We start from the raw sequence: 16,220 nt of genomic DNA on the forward strand, positions 1-16,220 counted from the left end.
AATGATCTATATAAATGTGAGTATATAACTATTTAGCTCTCCCCCTATTATTTGTCATTGGACCTAGGTGAAACCTATGTTAGGGCATGACAAGGTAGAATGGTTGGAAAGGTGATGGGTTTGACCTTAGAGCTCTTGGGTAATGAGTAGACAAGTTTCTTCCAGAGCATGGATATGCTCTGAACTTATAACTTTTTAAGTACAAGTTGCTTACCCTAGAGATTTTGAAATTAAAGCTCCCCCTGACTATGTGCAATGGTGCCACTTTACACCTTTTACCATTCATTATTAATCTATTCAAAAGAATTTTGCATTTAAAATGAGAATGGATGAATATCAGACAAGAGATATACCAAATAAAATGAACATGGTCTGATACAAAATACACATGGATACAAAAATATATAAGTAAATACCATATCCATGGCAAATAATGGAACATGTATATATAGATAAAGCAAAATAAAGTTCTATATACATGAACCAAAAATGGAAGAGATTTTACAATTAAAGCTCAATTTATAATATCATGATTTCTCTCCCAAAGAACTTATCATGTATATGAGATATCTAAAGTAAATCATACATGATAAGAACAATCAAACATAGACATGTGGTATATCAGTGTAAGGCACATCTATGTTTGAAGATGGGCATAGAAGAAGTCAATTACTGTAAAGCACTTCTATGACCCATGAAACTGCAAATGATATGCTTACAAAAGTTAGGCATGATAAGCATATACCTTGCAAGGAAGGTTGTTAAGGAAGCCTTTGGACATGATTAACAATCCTCTTGGAATTAGTAGATATGTTACTTCTTGAGATGATTTGAAAATCTCTCGAAAGAAGTAAAACTGAATTGCGCATCATCCTTTCCAGAACTCTTTTTTAAAATAATTTAGATGAGCTCTACAATACTCTACATATAGTTAGAGCTCTCATGCAAAGCCTTTCGACTCTGTCAGATGAGTTACGGAATGACTCTCCAAGAGGGAAACGATTGAGATACAAGACTACTGATGAAAGTTTAGAAGAACTTAGATCAGTGCTTGATCTTTTCATCCTTGTCCATAATGTTGGCATCCTTAACACTCTTCCTGGTTTGAGGGACTATGTACTTGTCTTAACTCTTTCTCTCTCAATCAAAATATCATCCTTAAAATGATTCAGGAAATGCACATGCCAGCCTTTAGTGATGAAACATCAATTTCCTTAGTCTCTGTTCATCCTTCACTGTGGAAAGATATAGGATTGGACAGAGGAAAATTATGTACATCTACCATCTTATTACATCTGGCACGATGGAGAGAGACAAGTACCTTAGACAAGCTGTGAAGAACCAATTATCTGAATTGGTCTTTTCTTTCGCTGACAAGCGAGATGATGAGCAATGGGACATGACAAACTCAAGAATATTAAGGAAAATACTTTGCCAGCCCAAAGTATCATCTCTCCCTCAAACAATTGTCTTTGGTCTTAGATAAAATCCATAGGGTAAGGCATGACAATACACAATGGCTATAGATATGTCTATAAATGTATAGCCATTAGATCTTATCATGATAAAAGATGTTCTTCTTCAAAACACATGATAAGAGATAACTCATAGGAAAAAAGTTTATCAAATAAAGAATAGTCCTATCAGGAAGAGTTCTAGAGATTTTTCAAACTCTAGAACAAGATAATTCTCATTAGAGATGATGATATCATATGAGTTCATTTAAGATAAGTAAGAAGCCTAAAAGGATATATTATTACGACACAAGCTAAGGGTACTTGCCAACAGGGAGACATAGTCTCAGAATTAAAGTATGGGGCTAAACCCAACTACCACACATATGGAGCAATGTAGCTCCACATGAGTGGGCTTATCATATGTGATAAACATCAAACATTTATCACATATGATAAGATGGATGGACAGACATTGAGCATGTATAGCTCTCCCTTTTGAAAAAGACTCATACAGTGTATGAATCTAAAGGGCTGTCCAACCACAGAGACACTAAGGGATTTAAAGATGAATGATTTTCAAACCAACCTTGGGCCACTAATGCATGATTTGGTAGGGTTATTAAAGTATCAACCTATCATACCATGCTCCCCCTACATATGTGCATAATATATATATATATATATATATATATATATGTATAACACACAAGGTACATATAGCTTATCATGGTTAAGATGTTGGCTAGAACCCAAAGTAGTTAGATTTTTTAATTAAAGTGAAGGTACAATCTCCCTCTTAACTAGTAAGAAGGCTAAAAGCACCAATTGAGTAGCTTTTAACTTTAAGTTTACCATATTTACCATGTACTATAAGGGGGAAAACTATAGAATATATATATATATATATATATATATATATATATTATCAAATAAGCACAATTCTATAGAATCTTAGACATTAAAAGAGGGATCAATAGAAATCCATGTCTAAGAGAGACATCCATGGCTCACGTAAGTGCGAGCATTCATAGATAGTCTACCATGTTTGGTCGCAAGGATCATGGTCCAAACATATATGCCTACATCTACAAACCACTACATAAAGATAGGATATTTTAAGCACAAAGTGTAAAAGGCCCATGGAAAACCAAAATGTGTGGGATACAAGTGTTCCCATCACAACGTGTTATATGATAACAACTACAATGAGCAGCTACCCAAACAATGATACTAGATTCCTATGACATTTTCAATTTTACTTAATTGAGTTTCATATATTGGATCTAGACTCATTTTCATAACCCATCAAGATTTCTTATGCATTTAATGATAATCATTAAGCACATAAGAGTGGGTTTGAAGGACAATTAAGTGCATAGTAATAAACATACTTACTCACCTAGAGTGGGTTTGAAGACCTATGGCGCGGTTGCTATCCATGGCAAACGTACGTGATGAGGCTGGACTCCTAACTCTAGGACTCCCTAAAACCTAGGACACGACATGACGTAAGTGTTCCTAAATTGGTCTCTAATGGTTCTTATGACGGAAACCATAATCCAATGGTTCCGAAAGACACGAGATAAATCGATTTAAGTTCTTGAAGTTAATGAATTTCAAATTTCAAGGATTTTCGGTTTCTGAACATTTAAGGAATACCAAAAGTTCTATGGTTCACCAATTTTGGCCTAGAATAGCATCCACGGAAGGGAATCGTGCGCTCTTTCCTTGTACAATTTAACACTTAAGTTATAGTACCTTATTGCCTGGCATATCTCAGGATTTCCGTGGACAGTAACCTCGGAGCCAATAACATGCTATAGCTTAAATATTCAAATTGTCAAAGATCGATTGCAATTGGGATACGATTATGGATGCACTGGCCATTTTACCAGGGAAATCTAAAGATCCTAAGATTTCTGTTTCAATGGATTAAGGAGTGAACATGTGACAAAAATTCAAGGTTCTTTAGAAACTTTATGATGATTCTTAACTAATTTCAATTTTTCAATGGATTTATCAATTTTAAACTGCATGAGTGTTTTTACAAGTGAAATTATTGCAAACGAATTCAAAACGAATTGAAATTTTTACAGCAACAATATATGAAGGTATGTAGCTTATTAGAAGAGTTTTCCAGATTTTTACATTAAGCTCCTATTTATTTCTGATTTAACGACCATATGACCAGATTGTAAAAATAACACAGAAACCACTAGAAATAGAAATCTAAATTCATTGAAATTTCTACAGTAGTAAGATATCAGTAACCACAGCATGCTGTGAAATTTGTATGAATTGTAGAGACTATATTCACTACCAATTTCGGATTTTTCAATTTTAAGACCAGATTATGAATTTACACTATATCCCTTAGGAAGCAAGATCCAAATCAATTGAACATTTTACAGCAGCAAGAAATATAGAATGTAAGACTACTGTAAAAAGTTTGAGAATTTTAATTGTGATTTGATGTCAGTAAAAAATCTCACAAAATTTGATTATTTTCAAAGAAAGCATCAAATAATATACCAAACGAAATCCAAAAATTCTTAAAAAATCATGGTAGAATGTATCAGTACCATATTATTTTCCCACGAAATTTCATTAATTTTGAAATCTATTTAGTATATATGTTAGTTTTCTTCGTCGAAAAGATATTTTTGAAGAGTTTTCTATTTTTAAAACATGATTTTTGAGAAAATTACGACTTCGGAAAATGTCCTTTAACCTTGTTCTGATGTGATGAACACAAGAAAAATTTTAAATTCCACAAAATCAATCATCCTGAGATAGCTATTTTTTCGAATTTTGTAATTTCTTAGCCATTATTTTAAATGAAATTCTATTCTTCACTCAAATTTTTAAAATCCTTTGATCAAATGTCTGATCCGATCCGATGGTTATTTTTTTCTATTTAAATAGATCGGTGTATTAAATTTCAAGACGAATCAGAATTGAAACACTCATGTAGATCATGATTTTGAGCACACACATATAATATCGAATTAAATTCAATTAAATGCTAAAAACCATGCAAAAATACATAAAAAAATATCAAATAATCCTGGAAAAATCTGAGAATAGTGCACCTACCTGTGATGGAGATCCTCGCCAAATCCGAGAGCCGAAAAATTCAAAAAATCTTGCCGACGCTCGATCCGATGTCCGCTTTCTCTCTTTATTTTTTTTATTTTTTATTTTTATCCTTGTTTCTCTCACTGTGGATGGGGAGAGAGAGGTAGATAGAGAGTGAGAGTGAGTGAGAGAGATAGAGAGTTTGAGAGATCGACAGAAAAAGAGAATTCGAGGGATGAGTGAGATCGATAAATGAGAAGTTGAGAGAAAATGAATGAGACAGAGATTGTGAAACAGAGAGTGGAGTGAGGATGAGTGAGAGTGAAACAAGGAGTGTAATGAGAGAGAGATAAACAAAGATTGAGAGAGATGGTGAGAGGGCTGACAGAGAGAGTTAAAGAGATCAAAAAATTTCTTGATCGAAGCAAGCCGAGACTCTGTTTTTTTCGTAGCTTTGTGAAAGGAAACTGTGGGACCCGATCCCGCGAGAGGGGTGGGGCGCGAGCCGCCACGCACCCTCTTGGTCTCTCGTACCCACGCGATTGGCGTGTGCTTCTTTTTTTTTATTGATTTTAATTCGTCTTTTATGTGAACTTGGGATCACTAAGGCAATCCGAATTCCACACAAAAGATAGTACAGAGTCGCCACCTAGATATGGGATCTAGGACCCATAATTAACCAGAAATCTAGACTCGCTACCTGGTTACAAGAATGGAAGGTATGGGGAGTTATCCACCACATGCACCATTCCTACCCGATAATCGGTCTTCAATTCCAAAAGTTAACTCTTTTAAATTTATTTTAAATGGCTCATTCAACTCTCTGTTAGTGTGCGAACTATGTGACATGCATCCTATGATCTAATTTCAATGTAGATCCTAAATGTGTATCTTGATTTCTTAATTTGTTTGAGTTCAATCTAAGTGAAAGTTCTCCTAAAATTCTAATTTCAGGAAAATCTTACATATTTTAATTAAGAATGTACAAAAAAATTAATATACAGAATCCCACAATTTATTGTGAAGCCGACTCGCGGTTGGTATGCCATCAGACATCCAAGCTGCCTATGTACCCAAGCCTCACTGGGATCAGAGTCGATGTAGTTCGGTGCACCTAAGCTAAGCTATTTATGCCTAACTCAACTAAGACACCGACCTAGACGGGATTGACTGTTTCAACAGTTTTAGGAGAAGTTATTTAATTCAAGTTGAGGATTTTATTATCCTAGGATTTCATCTAAGATGCTATATGATTCTTATCTAAATGCAAGTTATTCCTTAGACTAATGCAGGTTAGCCTACATCCTAGTTTACTAGGCTTGTCCTAGGGAAAGATTGGGTGACTAGTGTAACTAGACCTAGGGCACGGTTTCTATCCATAGCAAACGTACGTGATGAGGCTGGACTCCTAACTCTAGGACTCCTAAAACCTAAGACTCCCTAAAACTTAGAACAAGACACGACACCAGTGTTCCTAAATTGGGCTCTAAGGGTTCTTATGACAGAAACCATAATCCAACGGTTTCGAAAGACACGAGATGAATCGATTTCAGTTCTTGAAGTTAATTAATTTCAGATTTCAAGGATTTTCGGTTTCTGGACATTTAAGGAATACCAATGGTTCTATGATTCACCAATTTCGGCCCAGAATGGCATCCAAGGAAGGGAATCGTGCGCTCTTTCCTTGTGCAATTTAATACTTAGGTTATAGCATCTTATTTCCTGGCATATCTCAGGATTTCCGTGGACAGTAACCTCGGAGCCAACAACATGCTATAGCTTAAATATTCAAATTGTCAAAGATTGGTTGCAATTGGGATACGATTATGGATGCACTGGCCATTTTTCCAGGGAAATCTAAAGATCCCAAGATTTCTGTTTAAATGGATCAAGAAGTGAACATGTGACAAAGATTTAGGATTCTTTAGAAATCTTAAGATGATTTTCAATTAATTTAAATTTTTTAATGGATTTTATCAATTTTAAACCATATGAGTGACTTTAGAAGTGAACTTGTTGCAAACGAATTCGAAATGAATTGAAATTTCTGCCGCAACAAGATGGAAATGCATGTAACTTATTGGAAGAGTTTCACAGATTTTTAAATTAAGCTCATAATTAATTTTGATTTAACAATAATAAGACCAGATTGCAAAAATAACTCAGAAACTACTAGAAGTAGAAATCTAAATTCATTAAAATTTCTACTGTAGTAAGATATAAGTAAAATAGCATGATGTGAAATTTTCATGAATTTTAAAAACCATTTATTATCAATTTCGGATTTTTCAATTTTCAGACCAGATTGTGAATTAACACTACATCCTTTATGAAACAAGATCCAAATCAATTGAAACTTTTACAGCACTAAGAAATATGAAATATAAAAATACTGTAAAAATTTTGAGAATTTTAACTGTGAACTGATGTTAATAAAAATTCTCACAAAATCTGATAATTTTCAAAGAAAGCATAAAATAATATACCAAACAAAATCCAAAAATTATCAAAAATTCAAGGTAGAATGTATCAGCATCATATTATTTTCCCACGAAATTCCAATATTTTTGGAATCTGTTTAGTATATATTTTATTTTTCTTCGTCGAAAAGATATTTTTGAAGAGTTTTTCCATTTTTACAACACGATTTTCGAGAAAATTACGACTCCGGAAAATATCCTGAGATGGCTATTTTTTCGAATTTCGTAATTTATCAGCCATTATTTTAAATAAAATTCCACTCTTCACTCAAATTCTAAAAAAACTTTGATCCAATGTCCGATCCGATCCGATAGTTATTTTACTCTATTTAGATAGATCCTTGTATTAAATTTCGAGACGAAACGGAATTGAAACACTCATGCAGATCATGATTTTAAGCACACACATTTAATATTGAATTAAAATCATTTAAATGCTTAAAAATCATGCAAAAATTCATAAAAAATGCCAAATAATCCTGGAAAAATCTGAGAATTGTGCGCCTACCTGTGATGGAGATCCTCGCCGAATCCGAGAGCCGAAAAATCTAAAAATCCCGCCGACGCTCGATCCGTCTTCCTTTCTTTCTCTTTCTCTTTCTTTAAAAAAAAAAAAAAAAAACTACTGTGAAGATAGAAAGGGAGATAGGGAGAGATTAACTGAGAGAGGATGGGAGTAAGTGAGAGAGTGAATGACAAAGATGGAATGAGAAGGAGAGTTACAAAGATGGAATGAGAAAGAGAGAGTGGAACCGATAGAGAGAGAGAAATGGATAGAGAGAGAGTTCAAAACAGAGATTGAGAGCGAGAGAAATGGATATAGAGAAGGTGATATAAAACGAGAGAGAGGGTGAGATAGATATATATAGAGAGTGAGATAGAGAGAGAGAGAGAGAGAGAGAGAAACAGAGTATCGGTGAAAACCGATACTCTGTTTTTTTCTTTGCTATTTTTTTGTTTTTTTTTCTTTTGTTTTTTTCTTACCACCAATCTCCTTGCTGTTGGGGATGGGCGTAGAGGAGAGGGAGTTGAGCGGGAAAAGGGAGTTAGAGAGATCGAGAGTGACAGAGACAGAGAGATGGAGAGTGAGGGATACAGAGAGATGGAGAGTGAGGGATACAGAGAGAGATGAGAGCTTGATCTCCAAGAGTTGCTGTTTTGAGGGAGGGAGAGAGTGTTTGAGAAAGACCCTCGTTGCTGTTTTGAGGAGCTAGGATATGAGAGTGAGCTTGATCTCCAAGATGAGGAAGTGGGAATGAGAGCTCTGTTCTGGGTCTTTCTTCCTTTTTTTTCTTTTTTTAAAAAAACCGTCTGGCCTTTCAATCCTTGTAATGGCTTTCTTTCTTTTCTTCTCCTCAAAACAGAGCCCCCACCACTTGCTCGGTTTTTTTTCTTTTTTTTATCGGCTTCTCTTCTCCTTTTTCTTTTTTTTCTTCTCAGCAATCCCCTCATCTTCTTTTTTTCATTGTAAAAAAAATTGTTGTCTTGGAAAGTTTCCATGCATAACTACAACTTTTTTGGAATTGTCTTAAGAATAGAACATCTTAGCTACCGTATATACTTGATCCATTGAACCAATAAAAAAAATCTGTCTACATACCATGTTGATTTTCCAATTTGAGTGCCCTTCAAATCACGTCCAAAAGATTGCAGGGATAAAAGAAACTTTCCAATTTGAGAGTCCTCCAATTTGAGCAACAGCACGTCCAAATGTTATATGTTCTAGCAAGTTGCTATTCATGCAAATGGAAAAAAGTGAAATTTCTAAATCCATGGGAGCACTCGATTACTAGAATTTAAGAATAAAAAAGGCACAGCACACAAATTCACATACAATTGGAGAGATGCCCATCTTGGAGTGATCCAAACCATCCATTTTAATGGGCCACAATATAATTGGGTTGTACCTCAAAATTAGATCTCCACTAGAATGATCTCAACCATCCATTTCAATGAGCTACCATATAAATGATTCGCTCCTCTAATTCATTGTCGTAAGCTGATCTTGGCCGTTCAATTGATAGGCTGCAATGTGGATCGGTTACACCACCTATTAAATCACTCCATATTGTTTAATTGGTGGCCCACAAATCTTTTCCGTTAGATTTCAATACGGACCCCGAAGAATAAGATTGAATTACCTTGGGTGGGCCTCACGCATATTTAGTGGGCTACTCCATTTTAAATCCCTCAACCAAACGCCAGGCCTATTCCTTGGCCGAATTTTCCATGAGATCCATTCATCGAAAATTTAGACGGGTCCGCTTGCTTCAACTTAGTGAATTCCACTCCATGTTGGGCACACTTATTCCTATAAAATTTGATTGTTAACATCCATTGTAAACTCCACAGATAACTTGGATATTTCTCATATGGGCCAACTTTCTCGATCCAAATTTAATTCAAATGCTCAATGCGGGCCCACCAAACGGGTCCCAATTCTCTCTGGTTTGGATTTTTCTGAATAACTCTTCTCAACACTTGACGAAAAGAAAAATACGGAACATTGCGGAAATGATCGGAAAGATTGAGAAAGCATAAGGGACGGACACGGGAATGGGAAACACTGAAAAAAACTGATAACAAGAACACTAACTTCTTTGTTGATTACAGCAGAGCAAAATGGGGTGTCTACAGATGCCCCTCTTTGGTAGAGATGACGTAGTCATCGAATACCAAAGCAAAAGTGACAGAGCCATTTTGCGCAGCTTTAATCAACAAAGGACTCTACACAAAACGGAACCTAGACGCAAACATTTACTACCTAATGCAAGACCCTAAATGAAGTCCTAGAATTGGAATGCAATAATAAAAAAAAATCCCGCTGCGGTGCCGCTCACAAACAGGCAACGAGAGAATGAGATATCATTTTCGAATGGATTCTGAAGAGGATGAAATGCCATATTTATACGGATTCCAAGAAAATGAGACACCATATTCATATGATGCTCAAAGAGGATAAGAGACCATAGTTGTATGGACTCGAAGAAAATGAAATACCGTATTTATACGGATTCCAAGGAAATGAGGTATCACATTTGTGTGATACTCAAAGAGAATAAGAGACCATAGTTGTATGGACTCGAGGAGAATGGAATACCATATTTATACGGATTCCAAAGAAATGAGTCATCACATTTATATGATGCTCAAAGAGAGAAGACCATTTTCAAATGGACTCAGGGAGAATGAAATGACGTATTAATACGGATTTCAAGGAAATGAGACACCATAATCATATGATGCTCAAAGATAACTCAAGGACAATGGAATATCATATTTATACGGATTCCAAGGAATGGGACATCACATTTATATGATGTTCCAAGAGAAAAGACCATTTTCAAATGGACTCAGGGAGAATGAAATGACGTATTTATACGGATTTCAAGGAAATGAGACACCATATTCATATGATGCTCAAGGATAACTCAAGGACAATGGAATATCGTATTTATACGGATTCCAAGGAATGAGACATCACATTTATATGATGTTCAAAGAGAAAAGACCATTTTCAAACGGACTTAGAGAGATGAGACCCCGTTCTCAAACGGGCTCAAAGAAACGAGATAGCTTTGATTGATGAATTCAACAATGAAGAATTTAGAGATTTTTCATGAACTTGAATTTGACGTAGGATTGGATTTTTTTGAATCGGGGATTGGATTTGATGAATTTTTGATTTTTTGAGAAATGAGGCACCGTCCACAAACGGGCTCAAGGAGGACATGAGACCATTCACAAATGGACTCGAGAAATGAGGCACCGTTCACAAACGGGTTTAAAGAAAAGATGAGACCATTCACAAATGGACTCGAGAAATGAGGCACCGTTCACAAACGGGTTCAAGGAGAAGACGAGACCATTGACAAATGGACTCAGAAAATGAGACACCGTTCACAAACGGGTTCAAGGAGTAGACGAGACCACATTCACAAATGGACTCGAGAAATAAGGCACCGTTCACAAACGGGCGCAAGGAGGACCTGAGACCATTCACAAATGGACTCAGAAAATGAGACACCGTTCACAAACAGGTTCAAGGAGAAGACGAGACCATTCACAAATGAACTCGAGAAATGAGGCACCGTTCACAAACGGGCTCAAGGAGGACATGAGACCATTCACAAATGGACTCAGAAAATGAGACACCGTTCACAAACGGGTTCAAGGAGAAGACGAGACCATTTACAAATGGACTCAGAAAATGAGACACCGTTCACAAACGGGTTCAAGGAGAAGACGAGACCATTTACAAATGTACTCGAGAAATAAGGCACCGTTCACAAACGGGCGCAAGGAGGACCTGAGACCATTCACAAATGGACTCAGAAAATGAGACACCATTTACAAACGGGTTCAAGGAGAAGACGAGACCATTCACAAATGGACTCGAGAAATAAGGCACCGTTCACAAACGGGCGCAAGGAGGACCTGAGACCATTCACAAATGGACTCAGAAAATGAGACACCGTTCACAAACGGGTTCAAGGAGAAGATGAGACCATTCACAAATAGACTCGAGAAATGAGGCATCTTTCACAAAAGGGCTCAAAGAGGACACGAGACCATTCACAAATGGACTCAGAGAAATGAGACCCCGTTCCCAAACGGGCTCAAAGAAACGAGATAGCTTTGATTGATGAATTTAACAACGAAGAGTTTAGAGATTTTTCATGAATTTGAATTTGACGTAAGATTGGATTTGATGAATTTTAGATTTTTTGAACTCAATGAAATCGGGGACATTATAGATCGTGCCCGATAAAGATATTGGAAACTAAGATTTTGCCGAATGATGAAACGGCAAACCTTAGGAACGAAGAACCATTACTAACAAGAATGGATTAGGAACACTTTTATGAAACTTAAATAAGATTTTTCTCAAAGAGACTGCTGGTCTTGTCTTCCGGGGATTTTGATAACTGAAACCTTGAACAAGATAACTGAAACCTTAACACAGACTATGCTCTGCTCTCTTCTCTTCTTTAGTAGGAAAAACCAGAGAAAGAGGGCTCTGACTTCGTCTTTTTAGAGTTGGAAATTACAGAGCCTTGAGAATGAGGAGACCCTTTGTTTTTCCTTTTTTTCTCTTTCAACTTCCCGAGCCTCCTTTTTCTCTTTACAGAGTTGCCGTTTTTCTTCCTTTTTTCCAACCATAGAGACCATCCTCTTTATGAAGAGAGAGTTACTTGCTTTTTTCGAAACCAAGCCAGAGAGAGACGCTCCATCCTTCAAAAAGAAACTTTTTTTTTATGGCTTTCCAAACACCACACACTAAACATCTTTCCCACAATAGCATATTTCCAAAGCAAGAAAATCTTGATTCCAAAAATCATGAACTATTTATCTCATGAGATATTATAAGGGAAAGAATTTTATATTTCATGTAGAAATCTTCCAAATTCGTTCTTCTCAATGTAGGGACCACCATTCGATCAATATCTTCCACAAACCAATTTCCATTTGTGATTGAAAATTGATATTGGCACCACTGCACCATACAATAAATTAATGTGGGTCCATTATCATGGGTGAATTCCATGGTATAATTCAATCTAGAAACTAGTGGGCCCTACTTCGGGTGAATTCTTCTTGCACTGCACTACTTGCATTCAAATCCCTTCCATTGGATGATCTCAGCCGTCCAATTTATGGGTCTCAATATATATGGGATGTGCCCCTCCAAATCAATTTCGCTCGCAGGATGATCCATACCATTAACTTATAAAGTTGTGCCTAAAAATCATTTCCAAGGATTATCTGAATAGCTCAACTTGATGGTCGCAACAAAATTGGTTGTTAAAACAACCTCCCTGAAGTCTTGACTATTCCCTTGAGGGGCATCTTTATGCACTGGATCGAAGTAGGTTCAAAACTCATTTTTCATTAAAACAATGTGCGGACCCCCTGTTTGATCCAAATCTTAAACAAATGTTCAATGCGGGTCCACCGAATGGGTCCAAATTCTCCCCTGGTTTGGATTCTTCTGAGTAACCCTTCTCAACACTTAGCGAAAAGAAAAATGCAGAACATTGTGGAAATGATCGGAAAGATTGAGAAAACATAAGAGGCGGACACGAGAATGGGAAACACTGAAAAACGGATAGCGAAACACTAACTTCTTTGTTGATTAAAGCGGAGCAAAATGGGGGTGTCTACAGATGCCCCTCTTTGGTAGAGATGACGTAGTCATCGAATATCAAAGCAAAAGTGACAAAGCCATTTCGCGTAGCTTTAATCGACAAAGGACTCCCTAAACACAATGTAACCTAATATAATGCAAGACCCTAGATGAAATCCTAGAATTTGAACATATATCAAAATCATTTACTCTAAACACCATGAGATGACAGTTTAGAATAACGGCGAATCGGATTTACTCTGGGTGCAAAAATCTTGCAATTCAGAACAAAAGATGATTATGATGCGACGCCGTTTTCGAACGGGCAATGAAGGGATGGGATACCATTTTCAAATGGATTTTCAGAGGGAAAGGAATACCGTTTTTGAACGGTTTCAGAGGAAATGAGATGTCATTTTCAAATGGTCTTAAAAAGAATGATGGATGACTTTCGAAAGATTTTCAAAGAAAACGAAGCACCATTTTTGAATGAGCTCAGATAAAATACGATATCATATTTGTATGGATCCCAAAGAGGAATAAGAGACTATTTTTTAATAGACTGAGGAAGGATGAGATACCGTATTTGTACGGTGCCTAAAAGAGAGCAAGAGATCATTTCTGAATGGATTCAGAGAGAATGAAATACCATATTTATACGGATTCCATGGAAATGAGACCGTAATTGTACGGACTCGGAAGGAACATGACGCCGTAATTATACGGACCCTGATGGGAATGAGACACTGTAGTTATACAGCCTCAAAGGGAGAGGATACTGTAGTCATACAGGCCTAAAAGGATAAGAGTCCATATTCATATGGACTCAAAGAGAATGAGACACCGTAGTTGTACGGGTTCAAATGAAATGGGATACCGTAGTTGTACGGGCCCAAAGGAGACAAGGGACCATATTTGTATGGATTCGAAGAGAATGAAATACCGTATTTATACGGATTTCAGGGAAATGAGACACCATATTCGTATGATGTTCAAAGAGAAAAGACCATTTTCAAATGGATTCAGAGAGGATGAAATAACGTATTTGTACGGATTTCAAGGAAAATGAGACATCACATTTATATGATGTTCAAAGAGACCATTTTTGAATGAACTCGGAGAGAATGAAATAACGTATTTATACAGATTTCAAGAAAAACGAGACACCATATTCATATGATACTCCAAGATAACTCAGAGATGATAGAATATTGTATATATACGAATTTCAAGGAAATGAGACATCATATTCGTATGATGTTCAAAGAGAAAATACCATTTTCAAATGAACTCAGAGAGAATGAAATAACGCATTTATACGGATTTCAAGAAAAATGAGACACCATATTCATATGACGCTCAAAGATAACTCAGAGATAATGGAATATCGTATGTATACGAATTCCAAGGAATGAGATATCACATTTGTATGATGTTGAAATAGAAGAGACTACTTTCAGAATAGACTCCGAGATAATGAAATACCGTATTTATACGGATTCCAAGGAAAGGAGACATCACATTTATATGATGTTCAAAGAGAATAAGAGACCACTTCTGAATGGACTCAGAGAGAATGAAATACCATATTTATACGGATTCCAAGAAAATGAGACATCACATTTATACGATGCTCAAAGAGAACATATCATTTTCAAATGGATTCAGAGAGATATGATAATTTGAGTTTTGACAGAGATTATCAGAAAAAGGAAATCGAAATCTCCGATTAACAAATTTTGGAAGCAAAGGATTTAATAACACCATGCAGCAAATGACTTTCGGGGCTTGAAAATGAGATGCCACTTCATTAGCAACCTGCCCCAATTTGAGGCATTCTAACCTCCTTTTATTCATTGACCAGAGATCATTCTTCAAAGATTTTTCGCCATTCATGACAGTCTCGCCCTTTTCAAGTTTCTCGGAACCTGTTAACGAACCTGCCTTCAGAGTGATTGCACCCTACAACAATTTTTAAAGTAGAATTCGTAAATTTTTTCTAAAAAAATAGAACCATAGACATTTGTAATAAAAAGAAACATAAGAAAGATTACTCAAGTAATCTCGTGATGCTTCTGACTTATCAATATTTTCTTTTGAGTTAAGCTGGCCTCTTTAAAAGAATATTTCTCCATTGATAAACATCTTCACTTATTTTTAAGACAGTGATACTTCATGTATCTTTCTATCAACTTTCGGATTGCTTTGAAATTAATGCCCCTAGTTTCGGGAATCGTTGTTATTTTTGCTTGGCCTACTGTGATTTCAGAGATCGATTGTAATTCTTCTGGTGTGAACCTAATTTTACCACGACCAAGTCTTCCTTTTTGGATGTTCAACTTGGCGGACCGCTCGGCCTTAACTTTTGCCTGAATCGCCTTTTCAGGTTTTCGACTCAGCAGGCCACCCCCTTAACTTTTGCCTAAGCCGCCCTTTCAGGTTTTCAACTTAGCAGGGGAATGATCCTAAATTTTGCCTAGATCGCCTTTTCAGGTTTTCAATCTAGCGGATCTTCAAGCTCTATTTTTTTCTTTTCTCTTTTTTTTTCTTTTTCTTTTTACTTGAACACCAAAAGGACTTTATAGGTGAGGTAGGGCTTTTCAAAGAATGGCTTAAGGTTTTGCAAGAGTTTCGACCGAACATGTGAACAGGTTGCCTACGTATCCCAGTGGAGGAATCAGGTCATGCGTAGTTCAGGGCGAATGCCCCTAGTTTGAAGGTATTTTAATTTTCTTTTCTTTTCAGATAGCATGGATTTTTCCTTTTTTCTTTTCTTCTTTTCTTTTTTTTTTTTTCTTTTTTTTATTTTTATTTTTTCTTTTCAACTTCTTTTTGGAATGATCAATTTCTTCTTTTGATACCACCGAACTCAGTTTGACCGAGCTGCTTACGTACCCCAGTGTAGGGATCAGGTCATGCGTAGTTCAGGGCGAATGTCCCTAGTATATTGGGTTTTGAAGGAAAATTTTATTTAGGCTCAAAAGGGTTTGCAAAAGGTTATATATTTTTTAATTTTGGGTTATGAATTTGGGATTTTTTCAGCCAAAAGACGGCCTTCTGGTGTTCAAGCATAGAACC

Source organism: Tasmannia lanceolata, unplaced genomic scaffold (genome assembly GCF_043159265.1).
Source record: "Tasmannia lanceolata isolate RefF3 unplaced genomic scaffold, GAP_Taslan_0.1 ptg000024l, whole genome shotgun sequence".
In the NCBI taxonomy this organism is placed as follows: Eukaryota; Viridiplantae; Streptophyta; class Magnoliopsida; order Canellales; family Winteraceae; genus Tasmannia; species Tasmannia lanceolata.